Raw genomic sequence first — 13,478 nt, 5'->3', positions numbered from 1 at the left:
ATCGAACTCTCAGGAACTAAACCGTGGTTTTTAATGTCATTATAATTAAATATATTATAAAAAAAATCGTAAAATAAGTAAATTAAACAAAATACAAATGAATAACGAAAAATTAAAAAAGTCGTGGGCGTTGACGAAAACAATAATATAATATTGCGATCGCCTTCCGCTCACTTTCGGTCAAGTTTCAGGTACTCATCAGGTAAGTATACCGATCGCCTTATTTCCTTGCAGGGCATAAATAGGTATTATATTATATACAAAATCAATGTGCTACTGCACGACTCGTACGATTTGTACAGCTGCGAATTATGTTGGACATTAATAGAATATAACTTCAAAAACCATTGCGGTGCGGTAGCAGCGTCGTGATGTAAAATGATGATAATATAATACATAGGCGCAATTAGGGGGGGGACTTTGGATTACTAGTACCCTCAAATATTTTTTTTATAATATCACATTCAGCAGCGATTCAACGCTATGACTGGAAAATGAATAAATTAAGCACCCTCAGTTTTTTTTTTTTTTTTGTTATTGAAATTGCGCCTATGATATAATACTATAATATAATAATACTGTGTTATAATTTGCGCAATAGGTTTTATATCATTGATTATAAATACAGTGTCAATATAATGAATTACTACATATTATGTAGTATTTATAATCAATAGTCTCACACAGGACGGCCAAAATTTAACCTCTGGTGGGCGGATTTAGCGGACTTTCATATCCTCGATTTAAGAACCGACCGCACTGACCTTGGCAAGTCCTGAGATATTGGAGCAGAATATAGCACCGCCGCGTCCCCTCTCTCCCACCGAACGACTCGCAACATTTGTCAAACAACGGTACGATGGTCCGATATAATATGAAATTATATGTGTGTACTGTACACAGTATTGTACGTTTTATAATGTATTATATATGTTTAAACTAAATAAATAACAATAACAATATCTAACCGCAATATTTGAATAAGTTCCTACCGTAATAATATAGGTATATTATAAATGGAATATATTTATCATGCTTTTTTTTTCCGACGAACGTTTATAATATATTATACTTATATAATATCCGTCCAACTAGAAACGACGTCACCTGAAGGTTTACCGTAAAATGAACAGTATTTTTCTGAGAACTTAACTTTATTTGATTTATTTGATGACCCGCCGTCAATAAGTATGTTAAAAATCGAGTATTTAAATATTGGAAAATATTTCGTACTCATTCGAACAGTTAAGTACCTAGAAATTGTCACTATTTATATATAGTGACGAATCGTGTTTAACGACCTAAACTTGGAGCACCCGACAAGACATTATATTATATACTTACGCGTGCATTTACATTTTATTTTAGTAGGTATATTTAGAAAAAAATTTTTGTCTTTAAAATAACCACGTAAACACGCAGTTAACCCATGGGCCGCGATATTTCATAATTCAATAACATGTGTTAAATTAATAGACAGATTCTTCAACGGAAATCCAAATGTTAGTTCTGCCAAGGGTCTTGTAAACCGAATTTTAATTTTTTGACAGGTTGATATTTGTAGTTACATATAAGATATAGGATAAGACCGAGGCATTATATTATTATATTGTATTATTAGAAATCAGTAAAAAATCAGTTAATAATGGTTTATGAAATACCACGAAATTGTTGGTTTAAAAATGTATGGTCAAAATTACGAAAAGTTAATATACTAATAATTAGATCAGACTTGACATGTCTAACTGGATTATTTTTCATTCACGAATAACGAATATTTACAGTACGTTCTTGTTTCCCTAGTTCTTTGGATGCAATTACTAATATATATTATTAATTTAATATGCACTATCAATCACTTTCAATTTTAATCCCAAAAGTTTCCGTTTAAAATGCGCTTAAAGTTATAATAATACTAAAAAAAATAAGTTCTACGTCTAACACGGTAAAAAAATTATACCTAATACATCAACATTTAAAAAAAATTATATCAAATTTTATTGAAAAAATATTATATAGACAGATAGGCTATTCAAATGGAAATAATTAGTGTGTTGTTATTCATATACCTAAACTAATATAGAAAATACTTTCATTTGACTAAAAACAGATTATCATATGTTTGAAAAAAAATTATTAATTAAAAATGTAATCTAAAGATATTTAATTTAAACATTTCGAATTTTAATTCTCCGAACGAGTAAAATACGATTGTAATTACTTGCATTTTAAAATGAATTGTATAAATATTTGATATATTTTACTGCGTGACTCTGCTTTGTTATGTTCCTCTGCCAACATAGAACATTGAAAGCATTTTTAAATGTAATAATTTAAGTTATTATTATTTATTTATTTGCACATTTTGTACAAAAAGAAATCGATAGCAGCACGACCGTTCACTGATGGGCAGCATTTAGGAAATTTTAATATTTTCAATATACTTTGGAAACATTTTATAATAATTGTTTCTACGATGTTTTAGAAACATTATTTTGATTGATATACATAATAATATAAATATTAAATGACTAAGATTTTTCAAGGCCATTCACAAATAATAATTAATATTATAAGGTCCAACATTTGAACGTTGTCCTACGCCGGTCACCTAACCGACGTATAATATATAATATTTATATATTATTGTACTAGCACTTTTACCGGAACAACATTACACACATTGACACATTATTTAAACATTCGTTTTGTGTTCAATGTTTGCAGTACGACATTTGAGATCTTTTTTGTGCGACCGACACTAATGTGTATATATATGTTATAACGCGATCATAATATTATCGTAATACGTTGTTGTTCAAAAAAATTATATTATTATTTCCCATAAATAATATTTAATCATTATAATGATCTGTTTACCATGTACACGGACAATATATTGTTTGAGTTCAATTCGTACGATACACTATAAACATACTTAGTACTTTTGTTTTCTACACAAAACGTTGCTATAAAAAGTATAAAACCAAGTTTAAAAATGTATGTGAAAACAACAAAATAAACACGGAAATGAATACGATTTAAGTATATAATATACATCCGAACGATACAATTATTATTGTCCATCACTGTTTAATATATATGTTATATAGATATGTTACTCTCTTCAATTTCTCACCTCGCGTTCGTCCAGAACAGTTATTTATACTAAGACGTCATGTATAGGTATAGTATTTTTTTTTATAATAAAAATTAAGAGAACGTAAAACTGTCGTTTTTCATAATCATCAATACCGAAAACATGCATAGTTAGATTCAACACAGGTAAATCTTTCCAGAATGATTTTAAGATAAAAACAAAAGAAAACAATTCCACGACTTTGTGTAAGTTTTGTAAAAAAATTGTTTTCAAAATTTGCCTATCGTTATTTCAGCATTTTGTGTGTTATTGTTACTTATTTTTAAAATATTGAGTTCCAGACTCGAAATAATAAAGATAATAAGCTATACGGAACCTTTAAATTATTTTGGAGTGATTAACATTAGTTTTGAATCTAAGTGACCACTGAGAATGTTCATAAGTGTTCGTAGTTCATACGTTCTGTGAAAATTTAATTTTTTGCGTTTAGCTCCTATAGTTGTACTGCGAATTCAAACTACACAATATCAACAATAGTGAACTTGATTTATGCAATTAATAAAAATAATAGGATGTACTGAATAATATGATGGGTGAATTCATTGAATTTTATTGTACAATTTTGTAAATATTGTTCCGACTTTCGAGACAGAATGTATAGAGTATAGTATATGAAGTAAGTATAAGATATTAAGTAAATAACAATTATTTGGAGCAAATAAAACAAAAGTCGAATAAAAGCTTAACATTGAATTTTTATTCTGTAAAAAAACATGCATTTCTTATTTGAGATAAGTATTATGCTTTTTAATTTACGAAAAAAAAATGTAAAAAAAAAAATACTCTATTTTTTATATAAAATGTGAATTATCTATTCGATTTAAATATTTGTATTTAATTATTATTATTATTATGTTTAGAAACGAGTGAGGTTTTCGGTTTTTCAATTATGTACTTTTCATATAGGCCGTGATTTGTTGGGAGTCTGGGGTCTTACGTGTTATTAGCCCCCTTAAACAGTTGTCACAAAAATTGTTCGAGTTTAACGAGTATTATTATTTTTTCAATCATAATATTTGTACAATTAATTATTTTAAAAATATTTATATTTTAAATTCTATCTTGGTATTCAATAGTTGTTATTGATAGTCGTCAAGTCTCACACCAAAATAAATACATACTTAATAATATTTATGAAATTGTATGTTCATAGAGAAGTCACAATACATGTTATAATATAATATTATACTTATTTAGTAAAGTTATTTATACACTGACCTGTTTTGCTAGTTTTATTAACTATTTTATTTTTAAAATAAAAAAAATCACTAAATTTTTTTTAAAAATATGTTAATGAAGTCTAGTCTAGACATAATTTAATGCAATATAAACTCGGCGGTCGTTATAAGTGCACAATTCCAAAAAAAGATTGTAGTTCAAATTCGCATAATTTTATGCATCAATTCCGCACAGTTTTATTAAAATTAAACCGTTTAATACCATACACATTGGTATGTCGATTAATAACAAACATTAACCTAAAATCACATCATCGTTTAGAACCATGCACCAGGTGTCATATTGAATAAAAATCATAAGAAATACAATTAATTTAATAGAATATTTAAAAACACTAAGGTATAGTGGATGTACATTTATTCCAATGTACATATGATTTACTAAACATATCTTATTTTATCTCCTTATATTGTATTTAATTATTTTTAATTAATATTAAAATTATTAGATTTCATGTATTGAATTAATTTTACGACGATATGGTTTAATAACAATAAATGGTTAATTTTTAACTATCAATCAAATGTGTGCGGTATTGAATTTATCGACTTTCCAAATTTCCCTTTTTAACAATAGAAAAAAAATTGTACAGTGTCAAACTGTCTAAAGTGTTCAGATTTGAATAGTAAGTGTGTGGTTTTGAACGAAGCCCATTAAAATTTTTGATAAATAAGTATTAACTATTAAGAAAACGTCGGATCCAAATGGCTAAGGAGACATTCGTATATGCAAAAATTTTTCCTTCTTATCTATGTTTTTACATCGATTTCTTTACAATATTAAAATGTTTAAATGATTTGCAATTAGCAACAATTTTTTTTTAAACTAAAATATCGAACAAACCTGTCCAAACGCAGAGAATATTTCTTACCCTTAGGTTTTATAATAGGTCGACATAATAACCGCGACACCAATTTTCTAATTATTCGTAATTATGACTAATTGCAGTGAACTGATACGACACATGCAACTCGTATTGCGTCATCTTAAGCGCATTTAATGAAAACTAAGAAATTAAACACAGTTATGATTATTTGTTGTTGTATTGGCACATTCGTGGTTGATTATTATAAGCTATAATTTATGTTAAATGTTTTATTGTTTATTGCATAACAGTTAAACGTTTTTAAAAACACATTTATCAAGAATTATGATTCTAAAGACGCTAGTAAAAACAATAAATATATACACTATAAGACATTTTTTATTTTGTATAGGTATCACTACTCAGTATTCACAATAGAAACGAAATATTGAAAGAAATTAGTGTGAATTAAATTAAATGAAGGTGACATTATTAAAAATAAAAAAAAATAAAAATAGCAAAGTTAGTTATTATTATATGCCAAGTACGTGTCCAGTGTACCTCATCATTGGGCAGGGACGGCTTCAAGGAGGCGGGCTAAGTCATAATATTCATAATATACTATGGAATATTTTGTATAATAATAGTTTATTTATATTTCATAATAGAGATAATAGCCAGTGCCAGATTTAGGGGAGGAGGGACAAGGCTTGGGCCCAGGGCCCACACAAGATTCAATTAATAAGAGGCCCCCACAAAATAAGTACCTTCTTATGCAGTACATTTTGTCATGTTTTTTTTTTTTATTTCCCTATAGTTATTTGCTAAAAATATATTATATTTTTCTATTAGTTTCGCAAGTCTTATGTGAGTGAGTAAACAAATCATACCATTATAAATAGAATTACACATCAGTGTCGGGTGATGCCTCGTAATCGTAACAGTTATTTTTTTTTTCAAAACTAAAATTATTCCGTGTGTGGTGTAATAATTCTTTACACTACATTCGAAACATAGTTTTTATTTGCGGAAAAAATATTGCCTAGTGTCTAAAAATAATATTTCTTTGTTTGTTACATTCTGTGTTTTTTTTTCTATACCAATGAATTATAAACCAGATAGTGTTACTTCGATAAAGCTAATCGCTCTTTTTCAAAAATGAAATTTATAAAAATTAGATTGAGAATTACAATGATGCAAGATCGTCTATCCAACCTAACCTGTAACCATTTTAAGTATCGAAAATGATGTACTTACTACTTAGGTCCTTACTTCCTTAGACTTTAGAGATACCATTAAAGAATTTTCTATTAAGACATCGAGAAAAGTGTGTTTATTATAAATAACTCGTAGATAATATTAATAGTGTTTATACGAATACATTTTATTATTATTTATAATTTATTTATTATTATTATTTATTACGTTTATTATTTCACGTAATAATATAAGTACGCCATATAGTTTTTGGAACGCATAGGCAGAATTCTAATATATTTTCAATTTAGTAGTTATATTTCTTTTCAATTAAATCCCCACATTTGTTATTAAGTAATGTTATAATCGGTGTTTATAGTATCTGCGGTCTTATCAGAGCATCGCCTACCAATACCAATGTTCGGTAACCACTTTAAATTGATGAGTTATATATCAGTGGTCACCAACCGGCGGCCCGCTTTAAATTCTAAAACGACTAAATTTTTATTTTTGTTTGTCCCCCCCCCCCAATTCTTTTTAATTTGTGAATGTAGCCCGATAGTTCAAAAAGGTTGCCGACCACTGGCACTGAGCCATATTATAGTTCGTATGAATTCATTATGTTTCGTGGGCTTATCGAGTATAAAAATATTAAAACATTTATCATATGATATATTAAAATACACGTTTTAGGTATAAAATCAAAAATTTAGTACGTATATACGTGTTGGTAACAATTATTTAAGAAAATATTGTTATTTGTAACTGTACTGTAAATTCACGTGATTCTGCATTATTATTATTTTTTTTAACTACTATTATAAGTTATCTAAAAATTATTATGACTCGTATACAATTCTAAGCGTATGGCGGAGATTATCTTATCGGTAAATGTTATAAATGTTTAAATAATTTATTGTAATAATCATAAGCCCACAACCGAAATTTAAAAAAATAATGACCGATAAGATATCATACAGACAGTTATTTTAATTGTTTTATGTTATTTGAACGGTCTGCGATAACTCAACAACATAATAGGTAGTCATATCACAAATCAATTTCCGACCACTGGTATAGACCGATTAGACCGTAATACAATAATATCTATAATGTAAATAATTATTATTTCTGTAAATTGCGTTTATATCATCATCATCATCATCATCATCATCATCATCATAGCCTACAGACACTAATGTTTATTTTAAATAAAACATATCATAATATTACTGTACGCTTTGTGACTTTCGTGCGTGCACGTTACGCACAGGGTAATGCGTATAATACCTAACCTACCGACCTGCAACATACGGCTAAGTTGAACGTTTCCGCGGAAGTGCGTTCGGAATAAAAATCACTATCGACAATGACTCACGATTCGAATGATCGATCGATTAGTGTGATGAATTAGTATAGTGTGTTGGGATTTCGGATATTTTTTTTCTCTCGTCTCATTAGTCTGGTGATTAATAATTATTCTAACATTATTCTCTCCGCACCGGATACGGCTGCGAGATATATAAGACATGAGTGTAATTCAGTGTCTATACGTCGAATCAGATTATGCTGTCGTAATTCATGACAAAAGGACCCGCCGCAGCGTTAACGATAGACTAATGTCACGTAGATATATTTTACTATAACGGAACTTGGAAGTTTCCGTTTACACCGCAAGACCGAGACATTAAATCCGATGCCAAAAAAATACACGTGATTTTAGCACTACCCCTTTGGAAAAAAGAAAAATATGAACCATTCAAAATTTAAAAATATTACTTGTTTCGTATTAGCTATACGTCTTATCGTAACACAATTTATTTGAATTTTATAATTAAGTCGGCTTTGCACTTCTATCGACCGTCATCGGACGTTTCACACGCCATTTGCGGAATGCTAACTGGTAATTATTGCTGTAATTAATCGAGCAAGTATGACCACACCAGTGGGAGGGAAAGGAATGTGTCCAACGTCCGACGAAAATTTTCGACTGAAAATGTTATCATAGTACGCGGGTTGGGAGACGGTTAATGATTTTTTTACTGTTACGAAAGTCAATAGCGTGGAAAAAGAGAGAAGAGAACACCGAAAAAAAAAAAATTTCCTCCGACTAGAAATCTTTATAAATGCCACACGAAAATTGCAGCGCGACCACGGCGATTCCGGTCAAGGTCAGGTTTATTTATATAAAATTTTAAAACGATATAAAAAAAAAGCGTTTGCTAGCTAACCACGGGACGAGTCGCGCCGTCGCCTTGAACCCGCCACCGCGGAGAGTTGTCGTCTCCCGTAACGACCCGGTGATTCGCGCGTTACGCGACCGACCGGCGGTGTTTTCTTTTTCCAGGCCAAGAACTATCGGTGTCAAGAGACCCGCAAAAAATGGCTGCAAAGTCAGTGGGCGACATTGGACGGTCCCGTATAATACGTACCTATATAGGAGAGGGATCGAGCCGAAAGCGGAACGGGACGACGCGGCAGATTTCACGGCAAATATAATATTATTTATAGGGAAACGATTGTATTTATGTATCTACAGACCACGTCTCGTGCCGTTAATACCTCTTATTACACGTACGCACATTATCGTGCGTGTACGTCATCATTATCTATACTCGACTTGGACAATGTCGAAATGCATCGTCGTTTCACGTGTCTCCCCTTTGACACAACTCCCGCGTCGTCGTCTTGTCCGGAGTAATACAATACTTTATGATGCACGAGCACCGCGCAACAGAGTCACCAGCAAAACAATAATAATCACATATTATATACGTTTACTATGGGTATTATCATAATAATAATCCTCCGTATTACATATATATTACTGTTATTATTATTATTATTGTACGGTTGTCCGGTGGTAATAAAATTCAACGAGTCTACTCGCATCGACGACGAAAACAATAACATTTATAACAACGATGACACGTCATAATCGTATTATTATAACGCGCGTATTGTCTACACGCGAGCCCGGAACAAGCACACAGTTTTGGACATCGCAAAAACCTAACTCATAATTTCATAATCGTTCAAATGGCATAATATTAATAAACAACAATATGTTATAACCCCATCGATGAGTTAAAAGAAAAATTCTAAATTTATACGACCCAATAGCGGCCACGTCTAAAAGTTATTAAAATACAACTCCATTTCTCGATCAATGTTCAATACTCTGTGTTCTTAGTGGAAGACAGTAGCTTGTGCTCCGATAGAAGTCAGTTACTACCGTCTACTGTCATCAGCGCTGGTCAAGACATTTTTTTCTTTAAATAAACAATATGTTTGTGGTTATAGTATATTTCGACTCAAAATTAATCAACTGATTTTGACGGACATTTCAGCGATTGTTTTATGATACACCAGGAAAGTTTAGAAAGGTACTTGGACCTCGTTGAATAGTTGGCGCTAAACAAACTGTTTTTTATAATTTTTTATTTTGTTGATAACAAGCTAGGTATATAATTTTATTACATATACTATACCGACAATAATAACGAGTGCTGTATTTTTAAATTGTTCATTTTTGCGAGTGGGCAGTACACATAAACGAATGTTCCTATAAAGTATTATAACCAATACACAAAGCGTTTTAAAAATTTGCAACGGAAAAGAGGGGGGGGTACGAATTTGAGATGCAGAAGCTTGTATCTCCACAAGACATTTCTCAAGTAGTATAAAAATCTCGAGTATTTGACAATATTTTCTTTAAGCGTACTTAAAATATTAAATAATCATCAAAAAAACGACATTATTGGAAAACCAAGTTAGTGAACCACTCTGTATATATAATATATCAACTTAATAAAATTAATTATTGTACATTGTATATTGCTATTCATAACTTTTGTGCACAAAGTTTAAGGTGCATCATAGGAACGCATAATATAAGATATATATTTTCACTCATCACCGATACTTCAGATTTCAAGTAGCCGATAATAAGACCGACCAATTATGCGTTCGGTACCTATCGCGGTATAGTGTTACGTGGTAGGATAAACCAAATCACACGATGACGTACCGATTAGGTGCATATTATGTGTGTTTGAAATCGTAATTTTATAGACACACGAGATAAACAAATAAAACGATTTAGTTGATTTAAAACGTTTAAATAAAAAGGATATTTTTATCTTTGCTTTAATATTTCAACTAGTATCACATAATGTCCGCCGTTTATTGTGATCCGCGTTGTGACGACATAACCACACAACATCCACGACTACGGCCAGGACATATTATCATATATAATATTATTAATTTTATCGTATAACCGTATACCGATTTATACCTACAGTGTTATATATATTATTATGTTACCTACGATACTATACTGTACACACGGTACAGTAAATTATACAATTGTATGGATCGTTTCGTACCGACCGACGTGGCGTCGTTTTCACCGGATGATTTATGATTTTAGATTTTTAGCGCACAATGGTCTCTACGGAAAAAAAAACTTAAGTCATTGACGATCATCGTCATTATTATTATTATTATTATTATTACTATTTTAATTATCCCACACCCGGACGTGGAACATGGCGTAGTACTACGATACACTCCATCTAGATGTGACCGTTGTAGAAACGAAACCTTATTAATGAATTATGTGCGTTCGAAAATCGATTGATCATAACGAAATCCGGTTTTGACAGAATGTCACAGCAGTGTTCGAGTACAATGAACCGTCAAGGTCCTCCCATTCATGTTATTGTAATATCTCCTATTTAAATATACAGATGCACCTATAATAGGTGTATATATATTTTAATTATTATTATAATAACGACAATAACGATTGCGATCATTGCTCGGTCATGATCGACGACCGTTTTGTTTGACTTCTCGTAACGAAAGAGTATACGCGCCTCGTCTATACGTTATATTATTATATACAGACAAGGGCGTATACGAGGGGGGGGCTTTGGCCTTTTTTTTTACGGAACTATAACAAACACGTTTGTCAGTAATCTCAGTAAGTATCTTTCGTGCGTATAGTATATTATCGTCTGTCGTGTTAGTATATAAGTAAATACTTTGAATATTTTATTCATAAAATTACAACTGTCACGGATGTAGACCAAGGTGTACCTCTTGACTACGAACTATGCGTACAATCTATACACTGATCTACCGAGCACTCTTGTACAGATAAACACTGTCCGATAAATAACATTTATTTTCTATCACGAGCAACTAAAAATCAAAATTCATTTATACGCCTTTAATTTCTCAATAGCAATAATTCAGTCTCTAATGGTAGTGCATACAATAAGTATAGGTGTTTCTATTTAAAAAAGTTACAGACGGATTTTCCAAAAAAAAATTTAATTTTATATTGTAAAATTATAAATTCTCGTACTATAAACATTTTGAAATGATGTGTATTAAATACATGTTACATATTATATTTATTGAGGTTTTATAATTTAACACCGTGATTCAGTGTATAAAAGTAGTTTTTAATACTTATTTTTATATGAATCTTAACAAGCAGTCGTAGACATAACTACAGTGGGGGAGGGCGTATCCCCGAATATCTTACCTAACCTCTGAGAGATTCGTTTGTATACTCTTTTTTTTCGTACATAGGTGAAAAATCAGGTTTTTATCCAAAAACCTAAATCCACTTCTCTCCATATATAACCTCTCAAGCAGTTACTGGTCGTAATATTATCATTATATCAATAACAGTGCTCTAAATTCGTCGTATTTGTATATTACTTTATTTTATGCGTTTTATTTATGCATCGAACACGGGTAAACGATTATTTTATTTTGATTGAACTGTGTCTTGAATGTGTTGGACTTCGTTGAATGACGTTTCATAATCTACTGAAAGATAAATCGTTTTCTTCTGTACTCGCTTCACTTATTCAGTGATGTGTGAAATGTACATCAATGTCAATATTTGTACGTTTGAACACGCATATAATATTATGTACGGATGATCGAAATCGTGCGATCGACGAATTTATTGCCATGTGACGATTATTTTATTATTATACTTTTCAGTTCGGTATTACACTATATATTACCTATTAGGTATAATACATATATGTGTATTCCGTCTTCGTTACGGTTGGATTTCGTGTCGATCCCGTCCATATTCGAGTAGAATAATAACGTGTTCGGCATTCTATCAACACACACAGTCACTTTATATAGGTAAACACTGCAATGCCGCAATACGCGTAGGCAAAAAGGCTTTTAACCGAGAATGGAGATAAGAGTACGTCACGCCGATGTTAGCTGTAACGATATTATATTCACTGGCTCGGTCCCGCGAGACAATCGCTGAAATCTTTTGAAAATACGCCAATATTAGATAACCTAATATAGTAACCGTACGTGGTTGTTTTTTTAACAGTTAACTCGTTGTTGTTTTTAATTCAAAAAGTTTGAATTTTCTTAGCAATATATTTTTTCAGATAATTTAAAACCATCTTGCACATATTTGAAGAGAAAAAATTATAAACCTTGTATTTTGTATAATAATCATTTTTAAGTTTTTACATTTTTATGAACGAGAGTATTCCGAAGTAAAATCGATTGAAGTTCACATTTTTACGACATTGGATACTCACCCATAAAATAATAATTTCTATAGGTACTCAAATATGATTTTTGATATTTTGTTAATTTGTTGTTATTCGAAAACGAATAATCGTAGATATTTGCGATTTTCACCAAATTTTTAAATGACTAACTTTTTACCTTTATGCATGATAAAATTATCAAAATATTTCGTTTAATCGATCTTTTTTTTTTTAGTTTTATTTCTCTAAATGTTAACATTTTTTTTCACCGAGTCAAAATACTTGCAAATTTAATAAAGATTATTCCTAACTAAATCATACTGAAACCAAAAAATTTAAACATTTACATGCGTGATTTTTTTTTTATATAAATATTTGAATAACTAATTTGGATGAAATCACACATTTAGATGATGAATAGGTTACAATGACAATTATTTTTTTATAATTCAAAAATAATATTCACCGGGACTTATACAATTATATACGTACATTATGAATTTTACTATAAGCGATACAATTC

This window comes from Rhopalosiphum maidis, chromosome 3 (genome assembly GCF_003676215.2).
Source record: "Rhopalosiphum maidis isolate BTI-1 chromosome 3, ASM367621v3, whole genome shotgun sequence".
NCBI classification, from domain to species: domain Eukaryota; kingdom Metazoa; phylum Arthropoda; class Insecta; order Hemiptera; family Aphididae; genus Rhopalosiphum; species Rhopalosiphum maidis.
This window is presented reverse-complemented; position numbering follows the sequence as displayed.